Source organism: Lissotriton vulgaris, chromosome 1_1 (assembly GCF_964263255.1).
Source record: "Lissotriton vulgaris chromosome 1_1, aLisVul1.2, whole genome shotgun sequence".
Taxonomy (NCBI): domain Eukaryota; kingdom Metazoa; phylum Chordata; class Amphibia; order Caudata; family Salamandridae; genus Lissotriton; species Lissotriton vulgaris.
In genome coordinates, this window is record NC_141685.1 from 955,281,298 (window position 1) to 955,307,838 (window position 26,541).

Consider the following 26,541-nt stretch of genomic DNA (forward strand, 5'->3'; position numbering starts at 1 on the left):
CCGGTATGGGTGTCTTACCCAGGACCGTAGGCCACCACTGATCGCCCCACAGATCGCTGTTCTTACCGACGATCAGGACCTCCGTTTTATTGGCATTCAGCTGGAGATATTTAGCAGTCATCCAGCCTGCCACTGCCGCCAGACCATCCCTGAACCTGGAGGCCTCGTAGTCTGAGTCCCCAGAGAGTGCCACCGCCAGCTGCGTGTCGTCAGCATATGGTACCATAACCATGCCCCACTGCTTGGCGACAGCAGCTAGCGGCTGCACATAAAGGTTAAATAGCGTAGGGCTCAATGCTGACCCCTGAGGCACTCCCTGCTCAATAGGATGGACTTGGGATTGGAAAGGAGGAGTGGCTACCAGAAACGATCTTCCAGAGAGGAACGATTTGAACCATTCAAGGGCTAGGCCAGTGATCCCTGCCTCTTCCAGGCGAGACCGTGTCGAACGCGGCACTGAGATCAAGGAGAACCAGTGCCGCCGTTTGACCAGAGTCAAGCACGGATCGCAGATGTTCTGTCATCGCAAGGAGGGCGGTCTCGGTGCTATGACCAGCCAAGAACCCATTCTGGGAGGTATCCAGAATGTTGTTAGTCTGGAGGGTGTTTGGTGAGTATGCTGTTGGCATGTGCTTCGGTCACCTTAGCAGCCCAGGGGAGGAGAGAGATCGGCCGGTAATTCTCAGGCTTGCTCGGGTCCAATGTAGGTTTCTTAAGGATCGGGGTTACAGAAGCTTGCTTCCATTTAGTTGGTACTGTACCCGAGGCAAATGAAATATTAATAAGTTGGCGTAAAGGACGCAGGCACAGCGCGGCAGAGTCTCTAAACTGTGCAGGCCTAAGCGGATCGGCGGGGGAACCAGATTTGACTTATGGAACATGCGTGCATGTTCCATATGTGTATTGCTGAAAGTAAGTAACAACGATACTTCACATTAGCGTATTCTTTTCTCGTTTGTCCAGTTAATTTCTTTCCATGTTTTATATTGTACACAAAGTAGTATTCTTTACTATATCAGTTTTATGTATGCAACTCCGTTTTCGTTTTTCTGGCATTGTTTAAACGTTTTATATAGACCCCAGTATGTCTGAGCAGCAGTGTATGGGTTGGCAGGTCTGTGACTGATTGCTGCTCTTGATAGTGTCACAGCGAGACTTCTCGTCTCTCACTCTGTCGGGGTGGATGGGTCTCACATGTTTACTCGCTGACTCAATATACATGAATATTTATTGTGAGCCTTGTCAGATCAGTGGCCTCTTGTACTTGAAATTCACCCTGTTACTGCTAAAAGTTTGACTTTTGTTCGAACTCGTCCTTAGACTTTGCGATACAGCTCTGATAGGAATAACCTGGACTTTGACTTCGCCATGGACACTCTCACAGAGGTCGGTTCATCAGAGGAGATTCAACCCTCGTTACACAAATATGACTACACCTTGTTAGAAAACGACCAGCAGAGCTCAGTAAAATACCCGAATCACTTTAGCATTCTCTAGATTCCCGTCCATAGAAATTGTCTTCCACAAGCACCCGTAGACAATAATATTATTTTCAAATCTTGTATTTTCAGTGATATGAACACCGAAGACCCTGATTTTATATTAAAAACAGAGCTTTGGACTATACCATTTCCAGCTGAATGGCAATATTTCTATCCATGTGTTCCCATGTGTGTCACACAGTTTGGTGCGTACTTTCCCTCCATGTTAAAGAGCAGTAGATGTTTCAGCACCCAGGGTAATGTGCTGCATAGCTAAATACATTTAAGGTCCAAAAGGCGAGACCGATTGCATTGCAAATGCTTGTTGTAATTGGTATGAGGAACTTATGTCAGAAGTGGTTACCTGCTTGAAGGTTGAGTTTAAGAAGTCTAATGTTCTTACACAACACAAACGTTTACCAGAAAAAAGGTTTAATTGACTCATTATCAAACGTTAACAAGCATTTGCAATGTAATTCGTCTTGCCTTTTGGACCTTATAAGTATTTAGCTATGTAGCACATTACTGTGCAGCATTTACTGTTCTACTGTGCTCGAAGCAGTGAAAGGGTGCAGTACCACAGGCTATCACTAGGAGTCCCTCGGGACCTCTTTTGGCCACATAAGGTACTGCACCCTGCAACTTAGTTAGAGAAAGGATATGGTGCACCAGCCAGAGCTGCCAACTGGGGAGCTGAGGATCCGTGTTTGAGTCTGGTATCGGCTCAACATCCTGTGATTATGGGCTGATCCTTTCATTTCCCCTGAGCGCTTGTATACTAGCGCTATATAAATGAAAGCTACTAATTTAAAATAATGCTAAGAAATCAATGCAGCAATCTCGGAGGTGGGGGCTGGCAAGCAGTGTTGTTAGGGTGCAGTACCACAGGCTGTCACTAGGTGTCCCTTGGGAATTCTTTTGGCAACATAAGGTATTGCACCCTGCAACATGATAGGGAAAGGATAATGGCGCAGTAGTGGCGGCTGCCGACTGGGGTACTCTGGATCCGTGTTTAAGTCTGGTTTCTGCTCAACATCCTTTGATTATGGGCTAATCCTCTAATTTTCTCCGAGCACCTGGATATCAGCAATATATAAATGAAAGCTATTACTTTAAAATAATGATAAGAAATCAATGCAGCATTCTCTGAGGTGGGGCGGGCAAGCAGTGTTGTGCCAGGGGGTGGGAGAGAGGACAAAGGGGGATTAAATGAGGGCACTGCAAATCATGCGTAAATTGACCAAATGAAAAAATTAGCAAAACGAGCAGTGGCATTGGAGGGGTAAGGGGGCCTGCGAGCAGTGTAGTGGGAGGGGTGAGGGGAGGCACATGGAGATTAAGGGACGGCAAGCAAATGAAGTGGACCGAAGTTTCATTGAACAAGTAAACAGAACACCTAACGAACAAAGAGGCAGGCCAACCAAAGAAAAGAGTGCTCTCAAAGTATAAATAACCTGAAGAGTAAGCACACATGTAAGATGGGCAGTCCTTGTGGGAGGACATAAAATTCCAAAAGAAGGGACTACTAAGGGTATTCACCAAAGGAAAATCAGCATTTCTAAAGGACAGCAAGAGGAACCTGTGAAAAAGATGGCCGTTTTTTGAAGCCCATATCTTGGATACCGCATGTCACAAAGAGAGAGTGCATGTGCTGCCTTGGCGAGACCTAAAAAGCAAACAGAAAATTGAGATCGCGGAAAGAAGGGCCCTTAGATGGCTTCCAGAAGAGGGGTGTTAACTAGGATCAAGCATTAATATACATCATTATTAAGCAGAAAAAGAGGGAATTCCACATGGAAAAATGGCAAACAATGTTTAAAGTGATTCAGTCTCAAAACATCAAGAAATTTTGGAAGCTAATTCAAGATGGAACAGGCACAAAATCAATGTAAACAAAAAATAAAATTGCATGGTCCCTGAAACCAATTGGAAAAAAATTCTTGAACAGAGATATAGTAAAGGATATAATGATCATCCCATAGTAGAGTATGGATGTTAGGAGGATTTTTTTAAAGAGTATAATGGTCATTACGGGCCAGATGTAGGTAAATCTCATTTACTGATTCATAAATACCGAATTTTACCGATTCGGTATTTATAAATCTGTAAATGAGATGTAGGTAAAAATTCTGTATTTTTTACCAAATCGGTAAGATTCGGTATTTACCGATTCGGTAAATACCGAATCGGTATTTGCTATTGAATCCTGTGGGCCTTGAAGCCCATAGGATTCAATAGCAAATACCGATTCGGTATTTACCGAATCAGTAAAAATACCGAATTGCTAAGGGGGACAGGGTGCCACTTTGACACCCTGTTGCACCCCTGTAACTGGCTTTTGCGCCATGGGGCATACAGACATGCCCTTAGGGCATGTCTGTGTGCCACATGGCACAGGTGTACATGCACAGATGTGCATGTACACAAGAATTCGTAATTTACCATGCAATTGTATTGCATGGTAAATACCGAATCCTAAAGGCCCTGTAGCACTGTTAAAAGTGCTACCTACATCACAAAATACATTTTCGGTATTTTTACCGAGTGGTAAATTTACCGAATCGGTAAAATGTACAGAATCGGTAAATTAACCGACTCTGTAATTTTACCGATTCTGTAAAATTACCGAATATGTACGTTTTTTTAGCCCCTACATCTCCATAGCCCTTTACAGGTCGGAAACGGCCGAAAATCCGTATTTTCGGCCGTTTCCGACCGATAAAGGGCTACCTACATCTGGCCCTAAGACTTACCAGAGGAGCTGGCCCTTACAATTTGCCCACAGTGACAATTAAGGTTGAACGCGACTGGTGGGCATTACTTTTTCTCCAACTTTTTAGAATAGTGATAACCACTGGCACTATGTCTGAAAGTTGCGATAATAACACCATTTTTGTAAAAAGGGGACCACAAAGACCCCACAAAGTATAAGCTCATTAGCTTTTTTGACATGAGCCTCAAAGTGTTCTCTGCATTTTTTTTAACAATTTAGGGCAGCACATAAGCATTATGAAATGTATACTGGTAGAGCAGGGGGGGCTTTAAGAAAGGTAATTCGACTATCGATCACTGCTTAGCTAATGGTCTGTAGCCAAAAAATCAATTGAGATAGTGGGCAATGTATATTACTGCTTTGTCTATTTTAAGACTGCCTTTGACTTGGTGAATCGCTTCGCGATACTCATGTGGAACGTCAATGGGTTAGGCAACAAAATCAAATGGGCCTGGTCTCTGCTTATCTTAAAAGAGTTAAACTCAACACACTGTATTCACTAGGGGTTCGAGGGGGGTAGCAGTTTTTGTCAGGAAGTCTCCCCCATTTCACGTCACCCAGCAATGGGTGGACCCAGACGGGACCTACGTAGCTGTACAGGGCACCTGGAGACACAAGCAATTTTTTCCAGCAAGTGTCTACGCTCCCCCACGATTGCAACATCGCACACTGGACAAACTCGCAGGACTCCTACTACAATCCGGGCCAGCCACAAATATCCTAGGGGGGGACTTTAATTATGTAATTGAACCAATGAGAGACCAAACACAAACACGACCAGGACCCATAGCCCCACGGCACTGGCGCATTTCCAGCAGAACCTGGAGCTGACCAATCTATGGCGTCGATAACATCCGGGGCAACAGGCCTAATCTAATTTCTCCGGTGCCCATAGGGTGTTTTGGAGGCTTGACTACCTCTTTGCTCCGGCAGGGGAGGTAGTGGGGATGGAGGCAGTAGAATATTTGGCCAGGGGCATTTCTGATCGCTCACCATTCATGTTGACAGTGGGGAAGAGGACTGACAGCCAACCGGCGACTTGGAGGTTAAGCTTGTGGGCCCTGAAGGACAAAAAGGTGATGGACGAACTAAGGGTAGAATCAGACCTGTACTTTCAGGAAAACATTGGTTCAGTTCAGTTGGCGTTCACCCTATGGGAGGCCTATAAGGCAGTACTCCGGGACAGGGCACAGAATATTGTTTCCCACAAACGAAAACAAGAACTTCTGGAGCTGGCGGCTCTAGAGGGCAGCCTGCTACACGTAGAGAGTAAGATTGCTGATATGGTCGATACCCGTGCTTATTGCCAACTGGAAATAATCAAAAAAGAGTATCCGGCATTAGCGACTCACGCAGTCTAGTCACAACAATTGGCAGTGCAACATCGATTGTATGAAACAGGGCAGGGAAACTGCTTGCGTGGTTGGGCAAGAAGGAACTTGAGGCGCGATGGCTGTTGTCCATCCAGGAATGCCAACACATATACCATTCCAGCAGACATAGCAGGGGCCTTTGCATGATATTATAAGGATCTTTACGCAGCTAAAACGCAGGCAAGCGTGGAGCAAATCACTCATTATTTGGGCACAATCCCGTTGCCATCACTGTCCCCAGAGAATAGGGATAGGTTAGAGGAAGACATAACTCTTGAGGAAGTGGCGGAGGCTATTGGCCACCTAAAACCGGGGAAAACCCCTGGTCCAAACGGACTTCCGGGGGAATTTGTTTAACTAAATAGGGGCTACTAGCCCCATATTTATTGCAGATGTATTTGGAGTCAAAAGAGCAAGGGATCCTATCTCAGGATCTCCGGACGGCCACAGTGGTGGTAATCCAACAACCAGGGAAACCACCACAGGAATGTGGATCCTATTGTCCCATATCTTTGCTTAATGTTGAAACTAAGATCCTGGCTACCATTTTTGCAATCCGCCTCTTGACAGTTATTACCCCCTTGATCCATAGAGATCAATCCGGGGTCATGCCAAAGCGAGCCACCCGGTTTAATTTGTGCCGCCTGGCGAACTTGATGGACACGGTCCAGGGCCGTGCTACTCTACACCTGCTCCTCTCCTTGGATGCAGAGAAGGCATTTTACACCATTAACTGGCCTTTCATGTGCTGTGCCCTAGAAAAATGTGGGTTTGGTCCCACGTTTAGGGAATGGTTGGCTTTTCTATATACTGCAGCCGAAGCTAGGGTTCGAGTAAACTGGGTAACATCCTCGAGTTGGGCTATTCAGCGAGGTACTAGGCAGGTCTGTCTCCTATCTCGTCTACTATTTGCGCTCATTCTGGAGCCCCTGACCTGTATGATCCGTTCCAGCCAGGGACTGGGTGGGTTTATAGATGACTCCCGCTATCCTGAGTTTAAACGCATAGCGCTATATGCGGACGATATCCTGCTTGACGTGACGAACCCGACCAAGACTCTTCCTAAGATTCTTCAGAACTTTGAAGCGTATGACTTTCATGACTGCTATCGGATCAATTAGAACAAATCCACTTTATATCCAGTGGCAGGGGTGGCGGACCCCTAGCCCTACACGAGCTGCCTGAAGGAGTCCCCGGAGGGGTTCACATACCTCGGATTGTACATCACTACTAACTCCGTGACCAGCCTAGAACATAATGTTCAACGTATCCTTGACAACTTCCGTGAGGATGTCAAAAGATGGAGGAAGCTCCCTCTAATGATCATGGGACGGGCAGCAATGTATAAGATGATCACTCTCCCACAAATGCTATAGATTTTACAAAACACATATTATAAAATCCCAGAGGGGATATTCACCTCCCTTAACAGTGAACTCCGTACGCTTCTTTGGGATGGGGCCAACCGCGAATAGCGCTGCAAACCCTACAACGGATCCAGTACAACGGGGGCTTGGCCCTACCTGATATCAGGGCTTATTATAGGGTGGCACACATTATTGTAATTAGTGAAAGGGGTCACGCACCTAGAGATCACCCTACTTATTTGTTAGAACGACTGCAGTTCAGGGATCGCACACATCTACACTACCTTTACGGTGGGTAGGGTTGCACTGACTCCTCCCAGCCACTCAACGGACGATAGAGGCATGGAAACAGGCAGAGCAGCAAATGCAATGGGATAAGAAACCTACTAGGGATACTCCGCTATGGGAGGGGACCAGATAGAAGGAAATTGGGAAGTTAAGAGGTTTTCGTCACTGGGATTTAATAGGAATCTCCAAGGTGGGAGATGTCATTGAAAGAGGCACATTGGAGCATTGTTCGCCTCTCTGCATGCCACTTATCAACTCGACCAGAATCAGGCCTATGCTTACCTTCGGCTGTAACATGCCTGGCATGCTGAAGGGTTAGATACGGAGACCCTGCCGGAGTATGCCCCCCTAGAAGGCAGACTCCTTCAGGAAGAGATCCAATGTAAAGCTATCTTGCTAACGTATAAGACACAAATCAATAATATTCTTGACCATCTGGCCCCACTCAGAACGAAATGGGAGCGCACTACTGGCTCGTTAAAGGACCTGGACTGGGAGGCTGCTCTTATGCACCCTTGTGAAGTGGCAATTAAGCTGCGGTTGCGCCTCATACAATACAAGATCCTACACAGGACATATTTTGATAGGGCAAGGCTGCATGCAATGAGTAGGGCGGCCAGCCTGGATTGCCTTGGGTGCCATGTAGAGCGCGGTACATTTATACATACCATCTGGGAATGTACCAAGATTCAGGTCTATTGGAATAAAATGGTGTGCGAATTAAATTAAAAACGGGGGGCTCAACATGAGCTGGAGCCTTGCTCCTTCTTACTGGGATTTGCTACTGAAGTAGATCTTCCACGACATAAACTGCTGCTGGTCAACCTGGGATTGATAGTTGCTACAAATTATGGGTAGACGGTCGGAGCGCAGCGATGACGCGCAGCGGGTGCGCGCCGGAGGTGCGCCAGAGGTAAGCCCGTTTGCGCCCGTTCGCGTCCCGGGCGCGCCCGGTGCGTTTGCCTCGGCCACTTATCGGGCGTTGGACCCTCCTGCAGATTCTCAAGATCACCAGTCGGTCACCAATGGGGGTAAGGACTGTTCTATGATCCTCCCTCCTTCTTTAGTCCTTTCTTGTGGTCTACTGAATGTGCGATCTCTGGTAAAACACCATGTGGAAATTGCTCTTCTGATAGACTCTTTACATCTAGATGTCCTTTTCCTAACAAACTTGGACTAAGTCTGACTGTGCTGTGGAACTTGGGTGGGCCTGCCCTCCGGGTTATCTTATAAAACACTCCCCTCGAACAACTGGCAGGGGGGGCGGTATAGGTTACATATTTAGAGATTCAATCTCCTTCATTCAGTTGGAGGTGAAGGATGTACTGGGATTTGAGACCATGGGCTTTTCTATCACGGCCCAGAGTGGTACTCTGGTAACAGGACTATTATGCTATAGGCCTCCCGCCTCAACCACCACAGCCATTCAGCCATTGATTGATCTTATCTACGACCTCTCAAACTCCCATAGTAGATTACTAGTGTTAGGTGATTTTAACCTCTGGCCTTCTGGCCCTCAAGATCTGGCATATAGAGAACTTTGCCAAGCATGTAGCAACATACAACTTGCACAGTTGGTTTCAGCACCTACCCACGTTAAAAAGGGCATACTCTAGACCTTGTATTTGCCGACAAAGATCTAGTCGTAGTGGGAGAGGTCATGGAGCAATGCTGGACTGATCACGCACTAGTTCCACTGTCTATCTCTCTGCCTGGTTCACTAAGGATAAGCGACCCAGGTGCCACTAAGATTAGTAGGCAATGGTCTCGTCTTCTGAAACATCCAACTAGACCAATCCTGCTGCCCAGGCCATTTGCGGTGAAGGACGGGGTGGATAAAAGCTATCCAGTCCTTTGCCAGCAGATTGTGACATCGCTGGACCAATTGGCTCCTTTAAGGAAAGTGAGGGACAGACCCAGAAGAACTAATGCCTGGTTCACTGAGGATCTTGGACAGCACAAACTTCGCTGTAAACAGGCGGAACGACTTTGGAGGAGAGACTATAGGGAGGCAGATAAGGTAGCATATAAAGCGACCTTGCAGGAATATAAGATTCAGCTGAAGAAGGCTAAGGCTCAATTTTTGGCAGACACGTTGGCCAAGGCCCCTAACAAATCGCAGGCATTGTTTAAAGTGGTCAACAACCTAGCCAATCCATCTTGTACTGCTCCGGCTATCCCCGTCTCCCAGAAATTGTGTGACGCTGTGGCCTCTGCGTTTGAGGAGAAGAGTAAGAAAATTCTGAGTGGACTTCAGATCTCTGGTCAGCCTACATCTTTTCTGCCCCTCCTCGCAGAACCTCCTCCCGCGGAGACCCAGCTGTCCTGTTTTCCTAGTCCTTCCCTGGAGGAATTCTGCCTTCTGGCGAACGGTGTGTCTTCAGGATCACCACTTGATCCTATGCCCCACAAGATCTGGAAGGCATTCCAAACTGAGCTGTTTCCACCGCTCCACGCCATTTGCTGCCAGTCACTGAGCACAGCAGTAGTTCCAGATAGCTGGAAGAGGGCAATTGTTACTCCATTGCTGAAGAAGGCCTCCTTGGACCCTTCAAGCCCGACCAATTACAGGCCTATTTCGCTTCTGCCTTTTATAATAAAGGTTGTGGAGAAGTGGATCACGAAAACACTAACCAGCTTTCTGGAAAATAACTCCTGCCTGGATACTTCACAGTTTGGCTTTAGGCCAGCTCACAGCACGGAGGCTGCTTGGTCACCGTGCTGGACGATCTACGAGCGCGTGTCGACATGGGCAAGTCAGCATTTTTAGTGCTGCTTGACATGTCGGCCGCGTTCGACACGGTGGACCATGCAGTACTACTGGACCGTCTCCGGAGCACAGGAGTAACTGGCCTGGCCTTGAGATGGATAACATCTTATCTCAGTGACAGACAGCAGGCAGTGGCATTACCACCTTTTCGCTCTGCCATGCAGCAAGTGGGTCAGGGTGTCCCCCAGGGGTCGGCGATTAGCCCGATCCTGTTTAATTTGTACTTGCGACCTCTGGTTGCCCTGATAAAGTCATTCGGCATATCTGTCATCAATTATGCCGATGACACTCAATTGATTTTTTCATTTGAGGGTACCAGGGCAATATCGAGAGACACCTTCCACTGCTGCATGGCGGCCACAGCAGAGTGGCTGCGAGCCAACTCGCTTCAATTTAATGGATCCAAAACGGAGGTTCTCCATTGCTCCTTAGACCGTACCCCTCGTCCGCTTCCGGACGATTTTTGGCCTACATCTATTCCAGGTACGGTAGAGGCTGCTGAGTCAGCCCGCAATTTGGGAGTTTTGTTTGAATCCAATCTGCAGCTTGAGGCCTCTGTGAACAGAACCGTAGCGGGCTGTATGGGCGTACTTCGTGCCCTACGCAAGATCCTACCGCTTCTCCCCAAGGAGGCAAGGGCAGAGGTAGTGCGCAGTTCTATTCTTAGTCGATTAGATTACTGCAACGCACTACTTCTGGGAGCACCAAAAACCTTGATTCTAAAGCTTCAGAGGATCCAAAATATAGCGGCGAAATTGGCCCTATCCCGTCCTTGATCTGCCTCTTCCTCTGGCGCATTAGCAGACCTCCATTGGTTACCCATCCATTAGAGAATCTTCTTCAAGGCGCTCTGTCTCATCTTTAAGGCCTTGCACGGACAGGGGCCGATACCGCTCCAAAACCTTTTTTCCTGGTATTGCGCTGCCAGACCCCTAAGATCCTCCTCCGCGTTTCTGGTGACGGTCCCCAGGATCAATAGAGTGAGGATGGGTGGGCGTGCTTTTAGCTTTACGGCCGCCACTCTCTGGAACACCCTCCCGTTGACACTGAGGTGTAGACAAGATTTCATCCCTTTTAAAAAGGATCTTAAGACCTTTTTGTTCCCTAGAGCAATGTAATTGGTAGCATGCCCGCAGGACAGACGCAGTCTCAGCGCCAGGATACCCTTTGGGTGGCAGCCGCGCTTAACAAGCAAATAAATATATATATATATATAAAAGGGACATAGCTCGCCATTGGGGTGCACCTCAACTCCCTATGTTAAAGGAATGGAGAAACAGCTTGAACTTGTATATGGTGGCACAGAAAATTACGTACGCAGCAAGAGGGTGTCCTCGAAAATTTCGTAAAATATGGTCAACATGGTTTCGCTACTATGGACGAGCTAGGATCAGAGAGGGAGGGATTGGATCCATCAGGGGGAGAGCCGGGAGGATTGCCTAGATAATCACATTGCCTGATCTATTGTGGGAGCCTTTGGTTAATGTTTAAAATGAAACCCAAAATGTGTGCATACGTAAAAATGCAAAGTAGAACTATGCTCGTTTTCAGAGGGAGTGTCGCTTTTTAGTCTGTCTTCCACCGAATGTCCATGTCTGCTGATTCATGCTTCAATTGGTTATTGTTTAAAAGCAAATAAAAATATTTTTTTTTTAGAGAAAATGTTGCTTACCTATCTAATCGATTCATGGAAGCAATACAGACGTGTACCCTTATATTTTCAATTTGCCTGACCCCTGTCAATGGAACATCATCATGAAATGTAGATTGGTATTAACCCAATACTGTATGGTATGAAGATACGCAACTGTTCTGTTCATTGCAGTGGTTACAGTAAATGTGGTATTAATATGAAATGTAGTAGGGTGCGCATTTTATTGGATTGTTAGTTATATATTGAGGAAAAGCTTGGATTGTTGAAAGCCATTTTAAATATGATATCAAAACACGCCAGGCAGCGTTGACATTCTTAAGTGGCATGAAGTTTTTAGAGTTAATAATTTCAGAGGGAAATCTTTTGCAAGCAATAGTAAAGGATATTAAGGGGGTCTAATTTATTTTAATGTTTTTATTTATTCATTTTAATGTACTTACGTCTTGATATTTGAGCATTTTATAATATTTAAAATGATCAATTAATGTTTATTATATAGGCTTGTGTTTATAGTTTAATGGACCATGGACCCTTACCTTTGACTCTCTCTTGCTCTCAGAATTGAATACCCCTTCACATGTTAGTTTGTGGGTGTGCACAGAGTGGTTAATTAGTAAAAGAATAAAGGGTGGTGCCCAAAGCGCAGCCTAGAAGCCTGTAGTTAGCACTATTAAATGCCAGCATGACAAAGTCTTGAATCATGCTTCTTTAATACACTACTAGACACTACTTGTTCATTTATCTCACTCTTGCAGATTCCCACTTTCTCCATTTGTGACTGTTTTCTCATTTTTTTTCTTCCTCCATCTTTTTGTTTTGTGTGTGTTTTTTTTCTCCATCCTGCTCTCTGTCAATGGCTGATGCCGAAAAAAAAGTGCACGCCCCCCCCCATAAAAAGTGCTGGTGGCCACCACCTGCAACCACCTGCTCAAATTAAGCACAATACAGATTCGTAGGACATTCCAACCCTGGAACTACTGCTTCATTCCTACCTTCTAGCCCCTCTATGTAGATCTGCTGAAAGGTGGCAAATCCAGAGCTGTGATAGAATCCATATTCTGTGATAATGAGCCCTGGCATAATTAGACAGACTTATCAAAGCTTTGATGTTTAGAGAACGCTGTGATAATTTTTTAACTCTCTGCATAACACCAAAAGTGACTTTTTTTTTACAAGACAAGTAGATTTTCTTCGCTTTTGGTCACTTGAAAAGTAGATATTCTATAAAATTTTCAACCCTCACTCCCAGTCTCCTCTTCACGTCACTTTCCCCTGCAGTCTCTACCTCTGCGTTAGTCCCTTGCCCCCGTTCTCTTCCCAATTCTTTCATTGTGAAGTTCCTCCATGTTTCACACTTCACCTCTTTCTTCATCATCAATGTCTCTCTCTTTTTTTTTTAATAAATCTTTTTATTAAACAATCTCGACATCAATGTACATTGCCACAATGATCAATGAGTAGGGTACAGCAGATTACAAAAAAGCATATGGTTACAGTAGAATAATTCAGTGGAAATCACGGGGAGGAGGATCGTCGCTGTCTAGTTCGTGAGGAGGAGTACAAATGTCACCACAATATGCATTCCAGGGGGCCCATATCTTAGACCATTTCCGGGGGCAGCCACATAGACAGTCTTTCCAATCACTGTCTTTTTCTCAATCGGTACCCGTGGGTGCATAAGTGGCTCCCAGAGCTGTGCTATATTCCTCTTGGCGATCATGCAAGCGAGAGTGACCCCTTGTGAGGCGTATGTATTGAGGTCAGTTGGTTCCCAGATGTTGAGAAGGCACCTGGGCGCTTCTGGCTTGATTTCGACCCCCAATGTTTCGCTCATGACTGCGTGAATAGCACGCCAGTATTCCTGGATTAAATCACAGTGCCAGAGAATATTCATGAATGTGCCTGTCTGAGTGCACTCCCGCCTACACGAGCCATCTGTCAGCCCACCCATGTGTATTAATTGGGGTCCAGTCATATAAACCCTGTGAAGGATCTTTAGTTGTACTAGGCGAAGCCGTGCCCAGATAGCAACAGTCCTGGGGAGGTGACGGTCGTCTGTCAATTTTCGTCATCTAGTTCGAACCCATCCCCAGTCCATTTTCACGCAGTGCCAGTAGGGGGGTCACCTATGTTACTGACCAGCTTTCGGTAGGTAAGGGAAATGGCCTTTTCGGGTAGGTGTCCGTCTAACAGCCTGTCCTCTAATGGGGAGCTTTCTGGGGGAGTGGTGTCACGGGCTAGTGTCGTCTGCAGTGCGTGTCTGACTTGGAGGTAGTGAAAGCGCTCAAAGTTTGCAACGCATTATTGGCTTTGTAGCGTTGCAAAGGGTTTCACGCCCTCCGAATTCCATAGGTCTCTGATGTGAGAGATGCCAATTAGGTCCCACTTGTCGAAACCCTTGGAGTTTCTCAAGTCCCCTAATTTTTGCAAGTCGAATAAAGGAGTGGCGAGAGTCAATATTTTATTCCAGCTGAGGGATTTGGTTGCAGCATGCCAAATTTTAACTGTGTGTTTTGAAGGGCCGGTAAGTAGGCACCTTTCTGGTTTGGAGTACAATCCCCGTTTGGGAGGAGCCAGCGGTCCATATTGAAACCCATATTGGCCTTATGTGCAATGATTAATAGCCGTAAGGTGTGGTGCTCAGTAGTACCTCTTAATGTCGGGTAACCCAATACCGCCGTCATACCAACTGAGCGTAAGTTTTTGCGAGGCAATGCACGGTCTTCCACCCCACAAAAGGTCTTGCTGGTGCGATTCGATCTCTTTAAAGTATGTGTTCGGGACAGGATCAGCAGAGTTTTGTAGGGCATATAGGAAGCGGGGTAGGGACATCATTTTAAAAAGGGCCGCCTTGCCTAATAGCGAGAGCGGGAGCGTCTTCCACTGCTTTATGTCACTTCTAAGTCTCTGCAGTAGGGGGGACAAGGTTACGGGCATGTCCGACCAATTGATCAAGAGAAATAAATATGCCCACATATTTGAAGCCTTCTGAAACTATGGGTATGGTGTAGTTCCGGTGTAGTGGAGAAGGACCCCCATATAGAACATAGAGGAGAGATTTCTGCCAGTTCACACGGAATCCGGAATATTTGCCAGAAGTGGCTACGATGTCAAAAACTGCAATAAGGGGGAAGTAAGATACAGAAGTATATCGTCCGCATATAGAGAAATGCGGTCTTCCGAGTCCGCCGACCATCCCATCCCTCGAATCATTACATCCTTAAGGATCCATGCTGCAAGGCGTTTGAGGGCCAGAGCGAATAGCAACGGAGAGAGGGGGACACCCCTGAAGGGTTCCTCGGCTGAGCTTAAATGTCTCAGATTTTTTATTACTTCAACTACTTGTGCCATAGGCCCACTATATAGCAGATGCACCCATTGACAGAAAACCGGTCCGAATCCCATTTTTCCAAGTACGGCAAAAAGATAAGACCACTCAAGTGCATCAAATGCCATAGTGGTGTCTAAGGAGACTATGACTGAATCCTCGCGTATAGTAGGTGCCCTACCCAGCGCCCCATGCAGTCTGCGCTGATTCTGAAACATTTTCCTTCGTGGCATAAATCCGGATTGGTCAGGATGTACAAATTCCCTGATTACTTTGACTAGTCTGTTGGCAAGTATTTTAGCTAGGATTTTGGGTTCTGCGTTCAGAAGGGATATGGGGCGGTAGGAGGCGCAGTCTGTTTTGGGCTTTCTCTCTTTATGGATCGTTACTATAGTGACGATTCTCTGATCAAGGGGCAGCACTCCCTTCTCAAGACTGTCTTCATACATGAGTTTCAGATATGGGGCTAATTTGTCGGGCGGAGCTTGTACAGTTCAATTGGATTTCCATTTGGGGCGAGGGCCTTGCCCGGGTGGAGTGTTCGTATTGCCAGTCCAATTTCGTCAGTGGTGGGGGTACTGTCTATGAATGTTCGGTCAATCTCTGAGAGTGTTGGAAGTGAGATATCTCTATTTAGGTCCGAGGAGTCTGACTCTGTGTAAGGCGCCACCGAGCTGTAGACTGTGTGGAAATGTGTTGCGAAGTGGTTGACTATGTTTTGGGGGACCGTAATAGGCGATCCGTCAACATCTCTTAGTTCTGGGACGAGCCTACTGGCATGTTCGTGTTTTTTTTTTTTGTCAAGCCAGGCAATTAATTTCCCGGCTTTGTCTCCCCAGTCATAGATGCGGTCTAGTCTGTCTTGCCCCAGTAGCTTTGCCCGTCGGTGACCAGAGCCAGATAATCGTCTTGGCACAGACGAAGTGAGTGCAGGGCTTCTGGGGTAGTGTCAGAGTTCATTTCTTGTTTGAGGCGGTAGATCTTTTGCTCGGCCTCCGAGATGTCTTTAAGCCTGTCTTTTTTTGGATCCTGCTATGAGAGAGAGGGCCTGGCCTCGAATCACGGTTTTAAAGGCCTCCCACAACGTCTGAAGGGACTCAACTGTACCCTCATTTTCCAAGAAGTAATTGTCTATAGATTTGTTATGGTCTTTACGGATGTTTGGGATTTTGAGGTACCAGGGATTAATAGGTGCAATGCGTCCTACTTGCGTGTGGTCAAGAACAATGTGGACCCATAGGGGGGAATGGTTGGATATACCTCTGGCCAGATGTCGGATCTCATGGATATCAGAGACTTGTGACGATGGGACAATTATGTAGTCAAGGCGTGAAAGGCTATTGTGGGCCTCAGAGTGGAAAGTGTGTTGGATCTTGTCTGGGTTGTGAATTTTCCAACCGTCCACTAAACCCATCGCCTCTAAAAACCTTGGAAATGAGTGGGCGGCCTGGGGTAGTGTACGAGGAGGTTGCCTGTCGAGTGAGCCCGACAAAACTGAGTTAAAGTCGCCGACTAGTACTAAGTGCCCATCTGGCAGCACAAGCAATATAGCACTGAGGTCGGTGAATGTTACGGCTTGTAGCCCTGGCGGCGCATATATGAACATGAAAGTGAAAGTTTGGCCCTCCCAGGTGCCTGTGATCCCCGCATATCTCCCACGGTCGTCTACATATGTGGATGTAATAGATATGGGGAATGATTTCCTTTGCAGAATACCCGCCCCTCTTGAGCTAGATGTGAAACCTGCATGCGCCACCATTTGGTATCCATATCTGTGCATTGCCTTGCATACATTGCCTATTAGGTGAGTTTCCTGGAGCAGTACAATTTCTGACGAGAATCTCTTGACATAGTGTAGCACCATCATCCTTTAATTCTGTCCCCCAACCCGTTAACATTCCAACTTAGGACTGATTTCGTTGTTCCGCTGTGCACCCACGGATTTGTGGGTATAGCGTGACAGGTTACATCGTGAGCAAGAATTGTACCATCGAGATAAACGAAATACAGTAAACAAGAAAAAGCAACCCCTCCCAACAATCCCCCCACCCTGCTTCCCTGCACTCTGGGATCTGAACTGCCCATTAATAAAAAATGCAGAGTGCATGTCGCCCAATATTATGACTAAAAGAACAACGTGGGGGGAGGCCTTAATGCCCCATATGCCCTCCCCTCCCACCGTTGTGGATTCTTGGTGCATTATGACAGTAAAATATCCAAACATAAAACATTAGCTGCTGAAGTATGCATGTTCCCAGTTCAGGATTGTCGAGTGTCAAAATACTGTGGCCAAGGACCAGATCACAGAGTGAAAAGGAGGCCCGGAACTGCCAAAAGCAAGTTGATCAAAGGATACTTTGCGCTTCAATGGTCACTAGGTCCTCACTCCGGCGATGCCTTCAAGGTGTCCAACCAGTGAGATGCGACCTCAGGCAAATCGAAAAACCTGGTTTTGCCATCAACCTCCACACGCAAACGAGCGGGGAAGAGCATGGCGTACTTGAGACCCTTTTCTCGCAGCCGTCTCTTAACATCCAGGAACAAGCGTCGGCGCATATGCACTGCTCGAGTGAAGTGGGGAAAGAAGGTGATTTCTGAGTTGTCCAGCTGAACCGGCGGGGCGACCCTGGCTGCTTGAGGAATGGTGTCCCTATCTTTCTAGTTCAGCAATCTAGCCAGGATCAGATGAGGCGGGCCACCCGGCCTTGGACAGCCTCCTGGGACCCTGTGTGCTCTTTCGACCACGAACATTGTGGACAGACCCTTCGGCTGCAGCTTTGTCGTGATCAGAATTTCGATGAACAGGTCAACGGCAGGCCCCTCCGCATTTTCCGGCACCCCGAGGGCGCGGATGTTATTGCGTCGCAAGCACCCCTCAGTCATCTAGCTTATCCTCAGCGAATCTTCGGAACGCCTGGAGCTCCCTGACGTCCGTCTGCAATTGCTATGTGTCTTCCACTAGACTGGTGGTGGTGAGTTCCAACTGTTTTCCCTTTTCCCTATTTTTGGTGAGGTCCGCCCTGATCAGCGTCACTTCAGATGATAAGGCATCAATGGATGTGCGAACCCACATTATTGCCGCCATTAGGTCTTTCATTGTGGGTTCAGAGGGGTCTTGCTCTGTGCCGCCAAGCTGCTTGTCACTAGCCCCTTTCCTGTCAGGTAAGTCAGCCTTCAGACAGGTGTAGCGATCAAGTCTACTCTATTTAGAGGCCCTCACGCCTTTCGCGTTGGACATGGTGAGGGCTGAATCAGCGCACAAGGCCAAAAAAGCACTGACTGACTGGCGGGCGTGCCTGGTAAAGGATATCTCCCCGCAAAAGTAGCACAGGACAGTGGACCGAAGGCCACTCCGGGGTGGGGGCCCAGTGCGCTGGACACAGTCCGTTGGATACAGTTTGTGTGCCCTAGGCTGCCTCTCGCTGCGGCACCCCCCTTTGTATGCGTCGCGAAGGCCCCCTTCAGCCACAGGGAGCAGGTTCAGTGTGGGTGGCCCGAGAGGCCGTGGTTCAGAACGCCAGAATAACAAGGGCCCTGTTGCCCCTTGCGGAGCAGGCTTGCCGTCGCAGTTTAGGTGAGTGGACCAGAGGAGGCAAGGTCAAGAGGGAGGCAGCGCAGGGGGCCCCCAGAAGCTGGAACAGACAAGGCTCTATCAGCGAGGGGGGGCACACCCGAACCGCTCACCTCCGTATGGGCTGTCTCGGGGGCTCCACTGTTCTGCACAGCAAGCAGCAGCTTCAGGCGGGGGGGGGTGAAGGTCAGCAAGGCCAATGGACAATGAGCCATGAGTTCGCAGACAAGGCCACTTCCTCTGATGTTCCTTCTCGCCAGGGCACTACCAGAGCGGCCCTCCGGTCACATGCGGCATCCCCATGTCGGCAATGGCCACACCGGGTGCCGGCCCGTGCAGTGAAGGGGTCCAGGCCGTTCACAGTACCGCTGCAGCCCCGGGCAGGTCCACTGTTGCGCCTCAAGGCCCAGCTCCACACCGCCGATGGCCGCACCAATATCACAGGCCCGGTGATCGGGGCCTAGCTCTGGCCTGCCAGACCAGTGCTCAGATGTTGGCCGCAAAGCAGGGTGTTACGCTGCTGTTAGGTGGCGCACTTTTTGATGGATACTTCTAGTAGCACTCTTCTTATCTTGGGAAATTTCCCCAAGCACTGGACTAGATCATGGAAATGTCTACAATAGCTACTGAAAGTTTGCAGTTGGTGATATTGGCCTCAGTCACAGCTCACTTCTGCCTCTAGACATGAGACAGAGTCGATATAGGCACCCCCTCATCTTGCTGACGTCCGCTCTTATTTTTTTGTGCCAGAAGACAAACATTGGCAGTGCTTCTGCGCTTTTTATTTTGAACAAGTTTGCTAATGACTTTTTTGGCTGCATGCAAAAATATGATCTCCGAAAACAGCAATATTTAATCAGTGCTGCGCGTTTTAGACACAGATGCATAGAAACCGTATGATGTCCATTTTTGGTGTCTTGGCACCAACCATGACTCTTAAGTTCTTAGACAGATGCTCTGTAGTACACCCAAGAGCCATCTGGATGCAGGAAACCAAACTATATATTTCTGAGTGTAAAATACTGGATCACTACCGTTCCTATTCTCCATCTACAGGTAAGTCCAAATAAAAATCTAAGGATACAGAGAAAACATTAGATACCAGTGTTTCTGTTGCTCATGGTCTGAGCCCCTAGTGTTGCCCTCAGATTAGATGTGTTGATTCTCCACCAGCTTTGGCGTAGAGTTCCCAGCCTGTTCGATGGAAATGGTCTCTGACGGGCTATAATGTTTGCCATGAAAGCAGGCAATGTTTTAATGACAGCAGACCTACGTCTCGTTCCATGAGATTACTTTCCAATGCTTGCTGATTCCATTAGTAGTATTGGAGGGTTGAGGATACCAAAGAGGCTCGCCTATTGCCAGGGGCAATCATCCCAGCCAATTCAGCAACCAATTAAATTGTTTGTGGCTGTAGCTGCAGGTCTGAAGGTAGAGAATGAGATTACAATTGACAGTTCCATTCCAGCCAGTCCTCCTCTTCTTCCGGCACCACTTCCAAACTTTGTTAGCTTCCTTTCCAGCAACCAGTTGGAGCCAAAATCCAGAGTCCTCTCACCTCACCCAACTGGCGTTCTGTTAGGACGGACCAGTGGGTTCTTTCAAATTGTTAAACATGGTTATGCTCGTCCCTTGCTGGATGTACCCTCACATTACTCCAGTTTGTGCACTCACATCACTAGATCATGCTGCTAGTTTCTCCAAAGATATGATGATGTTGCTCTCTAAGGGAGCGATTGTGTCTCTACCGCGGATCCTTGAGTGCAGAAAAAGTAAGACAGGACCAAGTGCAGCTGATGTTCGTGCCCCTGGATTGGGCTTGGAGACATTTGTACTCTGAAGTGTTAACTCTGAGCATCGGTCCTCTACTTTGTCTTCCTCTTGTGACTATCAGGTGTCCCAGAAGCAGAGCAGGGTGCGCCATCTGATCCTTCACAATCTACACCTCTGTCTGTTGCGTTGAGCAGAACCAAGTGTGTGGTTTTAATCTTCTGTCATAAGTAGTGGATGTTTTTGTGGCTGCCCACCACCCTTGCACCAGCTCCATTCAGTCACGCTGTTGAGCTCAGTGTTTCTCTATGTGTGAGGAGAAGCAAGTCAACCCGCTGTGAGCCAAAGTTTCTGATCTTCTCCCTTTTGCTTTGTCTTTGGCCTGACAAGGCTTTGTTGTGTGCAGAGTTATCTGCCTTCTTGGCCTTCTCTCGTTTGCCTGATCGACTTTCATTGTTCAAGTCACCGATTGTAATGTGTGTTTTTTAAAAGGCCTCCTAATATGTTTCCCACAGTCCCCCTTTGTCATGCCTTTGAGCTTTTTCACAGTTGTACTTTGCATTTGCTTACTTTAAAGATTCTTTTCTTCGTTGCAATTAGTTGTGTGTGTCCCATCATGGAGTTGCCAGCATTGTCAGTCCAGCCTCCGTATACTGCTTCTTCTTCCTAGCACGCTGGTTCTTAGGACAAGGGTATCCTTTCCTCTAAAACTGGTGATGTCCTTTCTTATCAGACAGTTCATCCACTCCCCACATTTTTGACACATCCCTCTAGGGGAGGAAAGGTTACACCAGTAAGATCCTTAGAGGTCCTTTGGCTCCTACATTAATAGAATTAAGGAGTTCCAGGTGGATGATCAGCTTTGTGTTGGTGCAAGGAAAGGTAATCCACAAACAGACTATCGCAATGGATTTTCCTGCTTATACAACTGTATTCTGAGTTGCACAAGAAAGATCCTTCCAAAGGTCTTAGGGCTCACTCTGCCCGGGCAAAAGCTGCGACTGCAGTATAGTCCTGGGGTGTACCTGTTCTGAACATTATCGAACTGTAGATTCCTCAACACCCATCCACCTTCCCATTCTGCGAAGGGGGCTTTCAGAAACTGATAGGTCCCTTGTTAGATTTGCCTCTACCAGCTAAATACAATCTGTCAAATATGGCCTACCTCTGTGGGTTCGGAAAACAAAGTAAAGGAATTGGCAGCCGTGTGCGGGGATCACACCCATATTGGCTCCGTGTCGTATGCCTGGAGGCGGAATGGTGCACAATCGAGACTGATGGCACCAGCTGTCAGCACAAGGTGCAATTGCAAGAGTTTTCCCGATACTATCTGACACCTGCGGAGGTTGACTTGGTAATGAATATGCAGTTAGATAGATTATCAACCAGAAAAGGAGTTATCAAAGGCAAGTAACTTATCCAACATGAATATAAAACCTGAAAGGGGACAGTTTGAATGTATTCTTTTTATGACTGCCAGTGCTGGTCACTGACAAGATTAGCCCCGCTTGTAGTGTTATAATTAGGACATTTGCAGTTTACAATCCAATATAAATGTACTCCTCTTGAGGTGTTTGTCAAATGCCGGGACACTACGGCCATTTCAATTGAAATAGTGCTGTGAGCCTTTTTGGGCCCCTTCTCAATGAAGGGGCAGGTGGTTTGGACTGATCCTGCGGGGCTAATCTGCTGGACTCCACCCTGAGGCGAGGTGACAGGTGTTGGCCTAGGAGACTCCCAGGTTCCCTCTGCCCTCAGGTGATGGCTCTGGCAGAGGCTGAAGGCACAACCAGGGAGGTATCCTGTGCTTGCAGGAAAATGATGATGACCAGCACCCCCCGGGGACGAACAATTATAAATATAGTGTCAATAGAAGAGCAAGCAGGAGCAAGGAAGAACGAAAGATTGGTAAATAGACAAGGGATACAAGGAAGGAATATTGGAAGGAAGGGGGGGTTGATGAGTTAGTGGATGTATAGGTGAAAGGATGGGAGAGTAAAGGGATGGATGAATGAGCGAATAGTGGGACAGGTGAACAAGCACAGTAAAGGGATGGGTGAATAGGTGGATGGACAGGTGAAAGGATGACAGAATAAAGGAATGGATGAGTGGGTGAAAGGACAAGTGAATGGATGGCAGAGTTGATGCATTAGCGAATGGATTGCAAGGTGGATTGATATGTGAATCGATGGCAGGGTGGATGAATGGATAGATTGATGGCAGAGCTGATGGATGGATGGATGGATGGATGGATGGATAGGAAACTGGATGATAGGCAGTTGGATAGCAGAGTCGATGGGTGGTTGAATGAATGGATGACAATCAATAGATGGATGATGAACGGATGACAGAGTGGATGAATTGATAGCAGAGTGAGTGAATGGATGGCTGAGAGGTTGGGTGGATGAATAAGTAACAGAGGAAATAGATAGATAGATGAATGGCAGAGTGGATAGATAGATGGACTGGGGAATGATTGAATGTTAGATGAAAGAATGAATGGATGACAGAATATAAATGTGCAATAGTGGACGTCAGCAGATGGGTAGAAGGGAGAAAGTATGAAAGGATAGAAAATCCAAGGGAACTCTTGTCTGGAGGGTTGGGCTCACTTGCTTTGCTTGCTTGGTGCCATTAGAGCTTTAGTTCAAGGTGGAGGGTATTTATATTTTCTGGCTACTCCCTTGAGCACCACATTTATTATGATTTGTCCTGGAGACCCCTAAACTGTGCCCCATTAGTGCATGCATTTGAAAAGAAAAATAAACTCCTGTCCTGCAGCTGAATGATCCATCCTCACTTTTCTCCTGGGAAGTAAAATCGCAACCTAGCCTCTTTTCCCACAGTTTCGACCTCTTTCAAACATATTTTTTTTAATCTTCAAAAAATACATGTTCACAGTTTAAGTGCAAAATTTCTATTTACATCTTAAATAACCAACTCATGATTTTAACACAAGTGCGTGCTACACGTGACAGACACATTGTCATTTTTGACTGTCCTCTTTATCATGCCTGCAAGCAGGTACTCTATAACCCAACAGCTGCTTTACAAGTTCAGTATTTATTCTTAGATTGAAAATATTGCACAATTTCAAGTTATCCAACTTTTGCCTTCATGTCTGCCTATTCCGTACAGTGTTTTGCACTTAAGTATTTTCACCATTTTCAAACTTATTTTCAGTTCAATCTGAATCATTCTTTGACTGTTGAATAATTGGAGACTCCATTGAATAAACCAAAAATTAAAGTGCTAAACGTGAGAATGGTAACATAATAAATACAAGTGACCGACCTTTCGAAAGTCATAGAAAAGTAAAGCCCTTTTCATGCATCACCTTCCAGTACTTGGTGGGATTGTACACCTGCATGTCAGTGTCTACCTTCATGAATCCCACCCCTTAAACCCATTGTGAATGATGAGGTGCAAAGAGAGTAATTGCATTTAAATGTATATTTAATATGTAACAGGATGTGTTTTTTCTAGGATTCCAAGGAGAAATCGGCGTTGAAGCCTGTCAGACTAGCCACAGCATCATGTCGTAAGGTAAGGAATTGGAATATTGTCTTAAGTAAGCATCCCTATAACTTTACTCTCTCTCATACTTGTATTTTTCATTTAGTATGCTCTGTCGTGTTGTGGAACTCTTACAGTGATACCCAAAGCTTCTAAATAGAGCTTCTGGAAAGAATTGGTGTAAACTTGCATTGTCACATCTTCCTGGGGGTGGCTCCCTTTGCTGGAAGCAGGGTTTGCCTTTGAAGCCCTTGTAAAATGCCAAGGGAGGGTGAAGGTAGCTCCTCCAAACTCTTTTGATTGGAGCCAGATAAAAATTCTAATCTGTATAGCTATCTTCTGCATAAGGATAGGCACTGCAGACTGTTGTTTGGGGTTAGAAATATTGTCAATTTGTTGAATGCTCTCAGTAGTTTGATAGAACTTAAATACTGTTTTGAGGAGACAACTATTTTTTTAGGTTGACTCTGCGACATGGCTTCCGCTACTTGCGCATGCTCTCTCACTTGCAAGACTATTGTGTATAGCAAGGGGATTGCAGCCCGCCCATTGCTTACCATTCATGGGCTTCTTTGTCACTCTTCTTTGGTGCCCCTTTATTGGTTAGGATAAACTAAACCGTCACTTCCGTTTCCTTCCTGGAGCACGGACCAAGCACAGATTGATTCCACTTAATTAGTGGCCGTCCACTGCTCGCACTGTGATTGAGGTACTATTTATTTTCCCCTCTCCTACTCCCCCATGTGCTTCATTCCCCTCCCACCCCACCTACCCCCTTCTCTATGTTGCTGGTGCCCTAGTGATATATATATATATATCTCAACAAGTTTGCCTGCAGGAAAGGAGGGGCCCACATGCAAGGTAACGTTCAGCCTTTTAATAACCTTGTTGGAAGCAGCAGTGAAATGGATGCAAATTTCAGCAACAGCATAGAAGTCCAGCCTGACGCGTTTCGTATCTCTACTTCATCAGAGGCTCGGTCTTGTTCAAAGGCAAACGATTTTAGGCAGCTACACAGCATTATAACTCCCGCCTCAGTGGGCGTGACCAGCCAAATGGCATCCTGATATTTGTAGTTACCTGTCCTCCCCAGTGGGTAGCCTGCCCTTGAGCACACGAATTGTCAAAATTAATCCACAGTGGGGTGTGCTGCATCACATCACAAAACGCAGCTGTCCTTTATCTTCCAACAGTGGCCCCTTGCTCCCTCTCGGTGGCGCTGTTAAGGCGTCTCCATGGTGGGCTATAATGTTACCTTGCTTTTGGGCTCCTCCTTTCCTGCAGGCAAACTTCGATGGATTTTGAGCGGCATGCCTGAGCCGCGGAGTGAGCCCTGGGGCTGTGCTAGCCCACCAGGGAGACGCCTTAACAGCGCCACCGAGAGGAAGCAAGGGGCCATTGTTGGCAGATAAAGGACAGCTGTGTCTTGCTATGTGATGCAGCACACCCCACTGTGGTTTATTTCTGACAATTCGTGTGCTCAAGGGCAGGCTACCCACTGGGGAGGACAGGTAACTACAAATACCAGGATGCCATTTGGCTGGCCACGCCCTCTGAGGCGGGAGTTATAATGCTGTGTAGCCGCCAAAAATCGTTTGCCTTTGAACACAAGCCCGAGCCTCTGATGAAGTAGAGATACGAAACGCGTCAGGCTGGACTTCTATGCTGTTGCTGAAATTTGCATCCATTTCACTGCTGCTTCCAACAAGGTTATTAAAAGGCTGAATGTTACCTTGCTTATGGGCTCCTCCTTTCCTGCAGGCAAACTTCGATGGATATATATATATATATATATATATATATATATATATATATATATATCTCTCGGCCTCAAAACAGGATATGAAGAGGAGACAACGTCAAATGTGGTGAAAGCTTTTTTATTTTTCTTTATCGCCGCTTTTCAACGCGTTTCGCCTGACCCAGCAGGCTTGTTCACAAATAAAGTTTCGAAGCTACATACAACATTTAAAGTGCAATGGTATCATGTGACTCATCATATGACCCGTAAAATTCATAGAACTGAACAACAGACTCATTTGCAATGCATATGATGTTAAATTCCATAGTACAAACACAATTCATTTGCATTGAAAGCGCTAACTTGGTGAATAATTACAAAACTATTCCTAGTTAATAAAAAGCATTTTAAATTCCAAAAGAAATTATTCAATTTAGAACGCAAATAGTCGCATTCGTCATTATGACATAATATTCCGGAAATATATTAGTTATAACCTATTCATGTAAACAATTAAGCCCAAGTGGGCATAAACACATTGAACAATTCAGGACTTAGTTAAGCCCCTTCTTTTATGCCAATCATTTCTTAGAATACGATTGTATAATGGCATCTAACCCCTTCCGTGTATCTATCTTATTGTCACATTTATATACAGATAAATGTTTAAATAGCATAAATATTATTCATTCTTGAGGAATAAATTCTGCTCTCACATTCCACTCAATGCTGAATTACATTCACAGTGATGTAGTGTGGAATAACAACAAAAAGCTTATTAAGCATAACAGTGCTGCCCCAGTGGGCAAGTCGTTCAGTTCATCATAAAGTGAAAAAAGCAAAATTAAAATTGTGATAAACAAAAATGAGGAATGGATGCCACTCTCTAGGAAGCAGGGATATGAAAAT

General features: G+C 46.4%; 1 protein-coding gene across 2 annotated transcripts in view; it reads left to right on the forward strand.

Moving 5' to 3' along the window:
• STAT2 (signal transducer and activator of transcription 2) overlaps window positions 1–26,541 on the forward strand; it is a 534,553-nt gene that overhangs the window by 21,148 nt on the left and 486,864 nt on the right. For both annotated transcript variants that reach the window (XM_086959626.1, XM_086959619.1), the window contains exon 2: window positions 23,862–23,921. The gene's annotated coding sequence lies outside the window, so the exon portion shown is untranslated. The remainder of the gene's footprint in view (window positions 1–23,861; window positions 23,922–26,541) is intronic.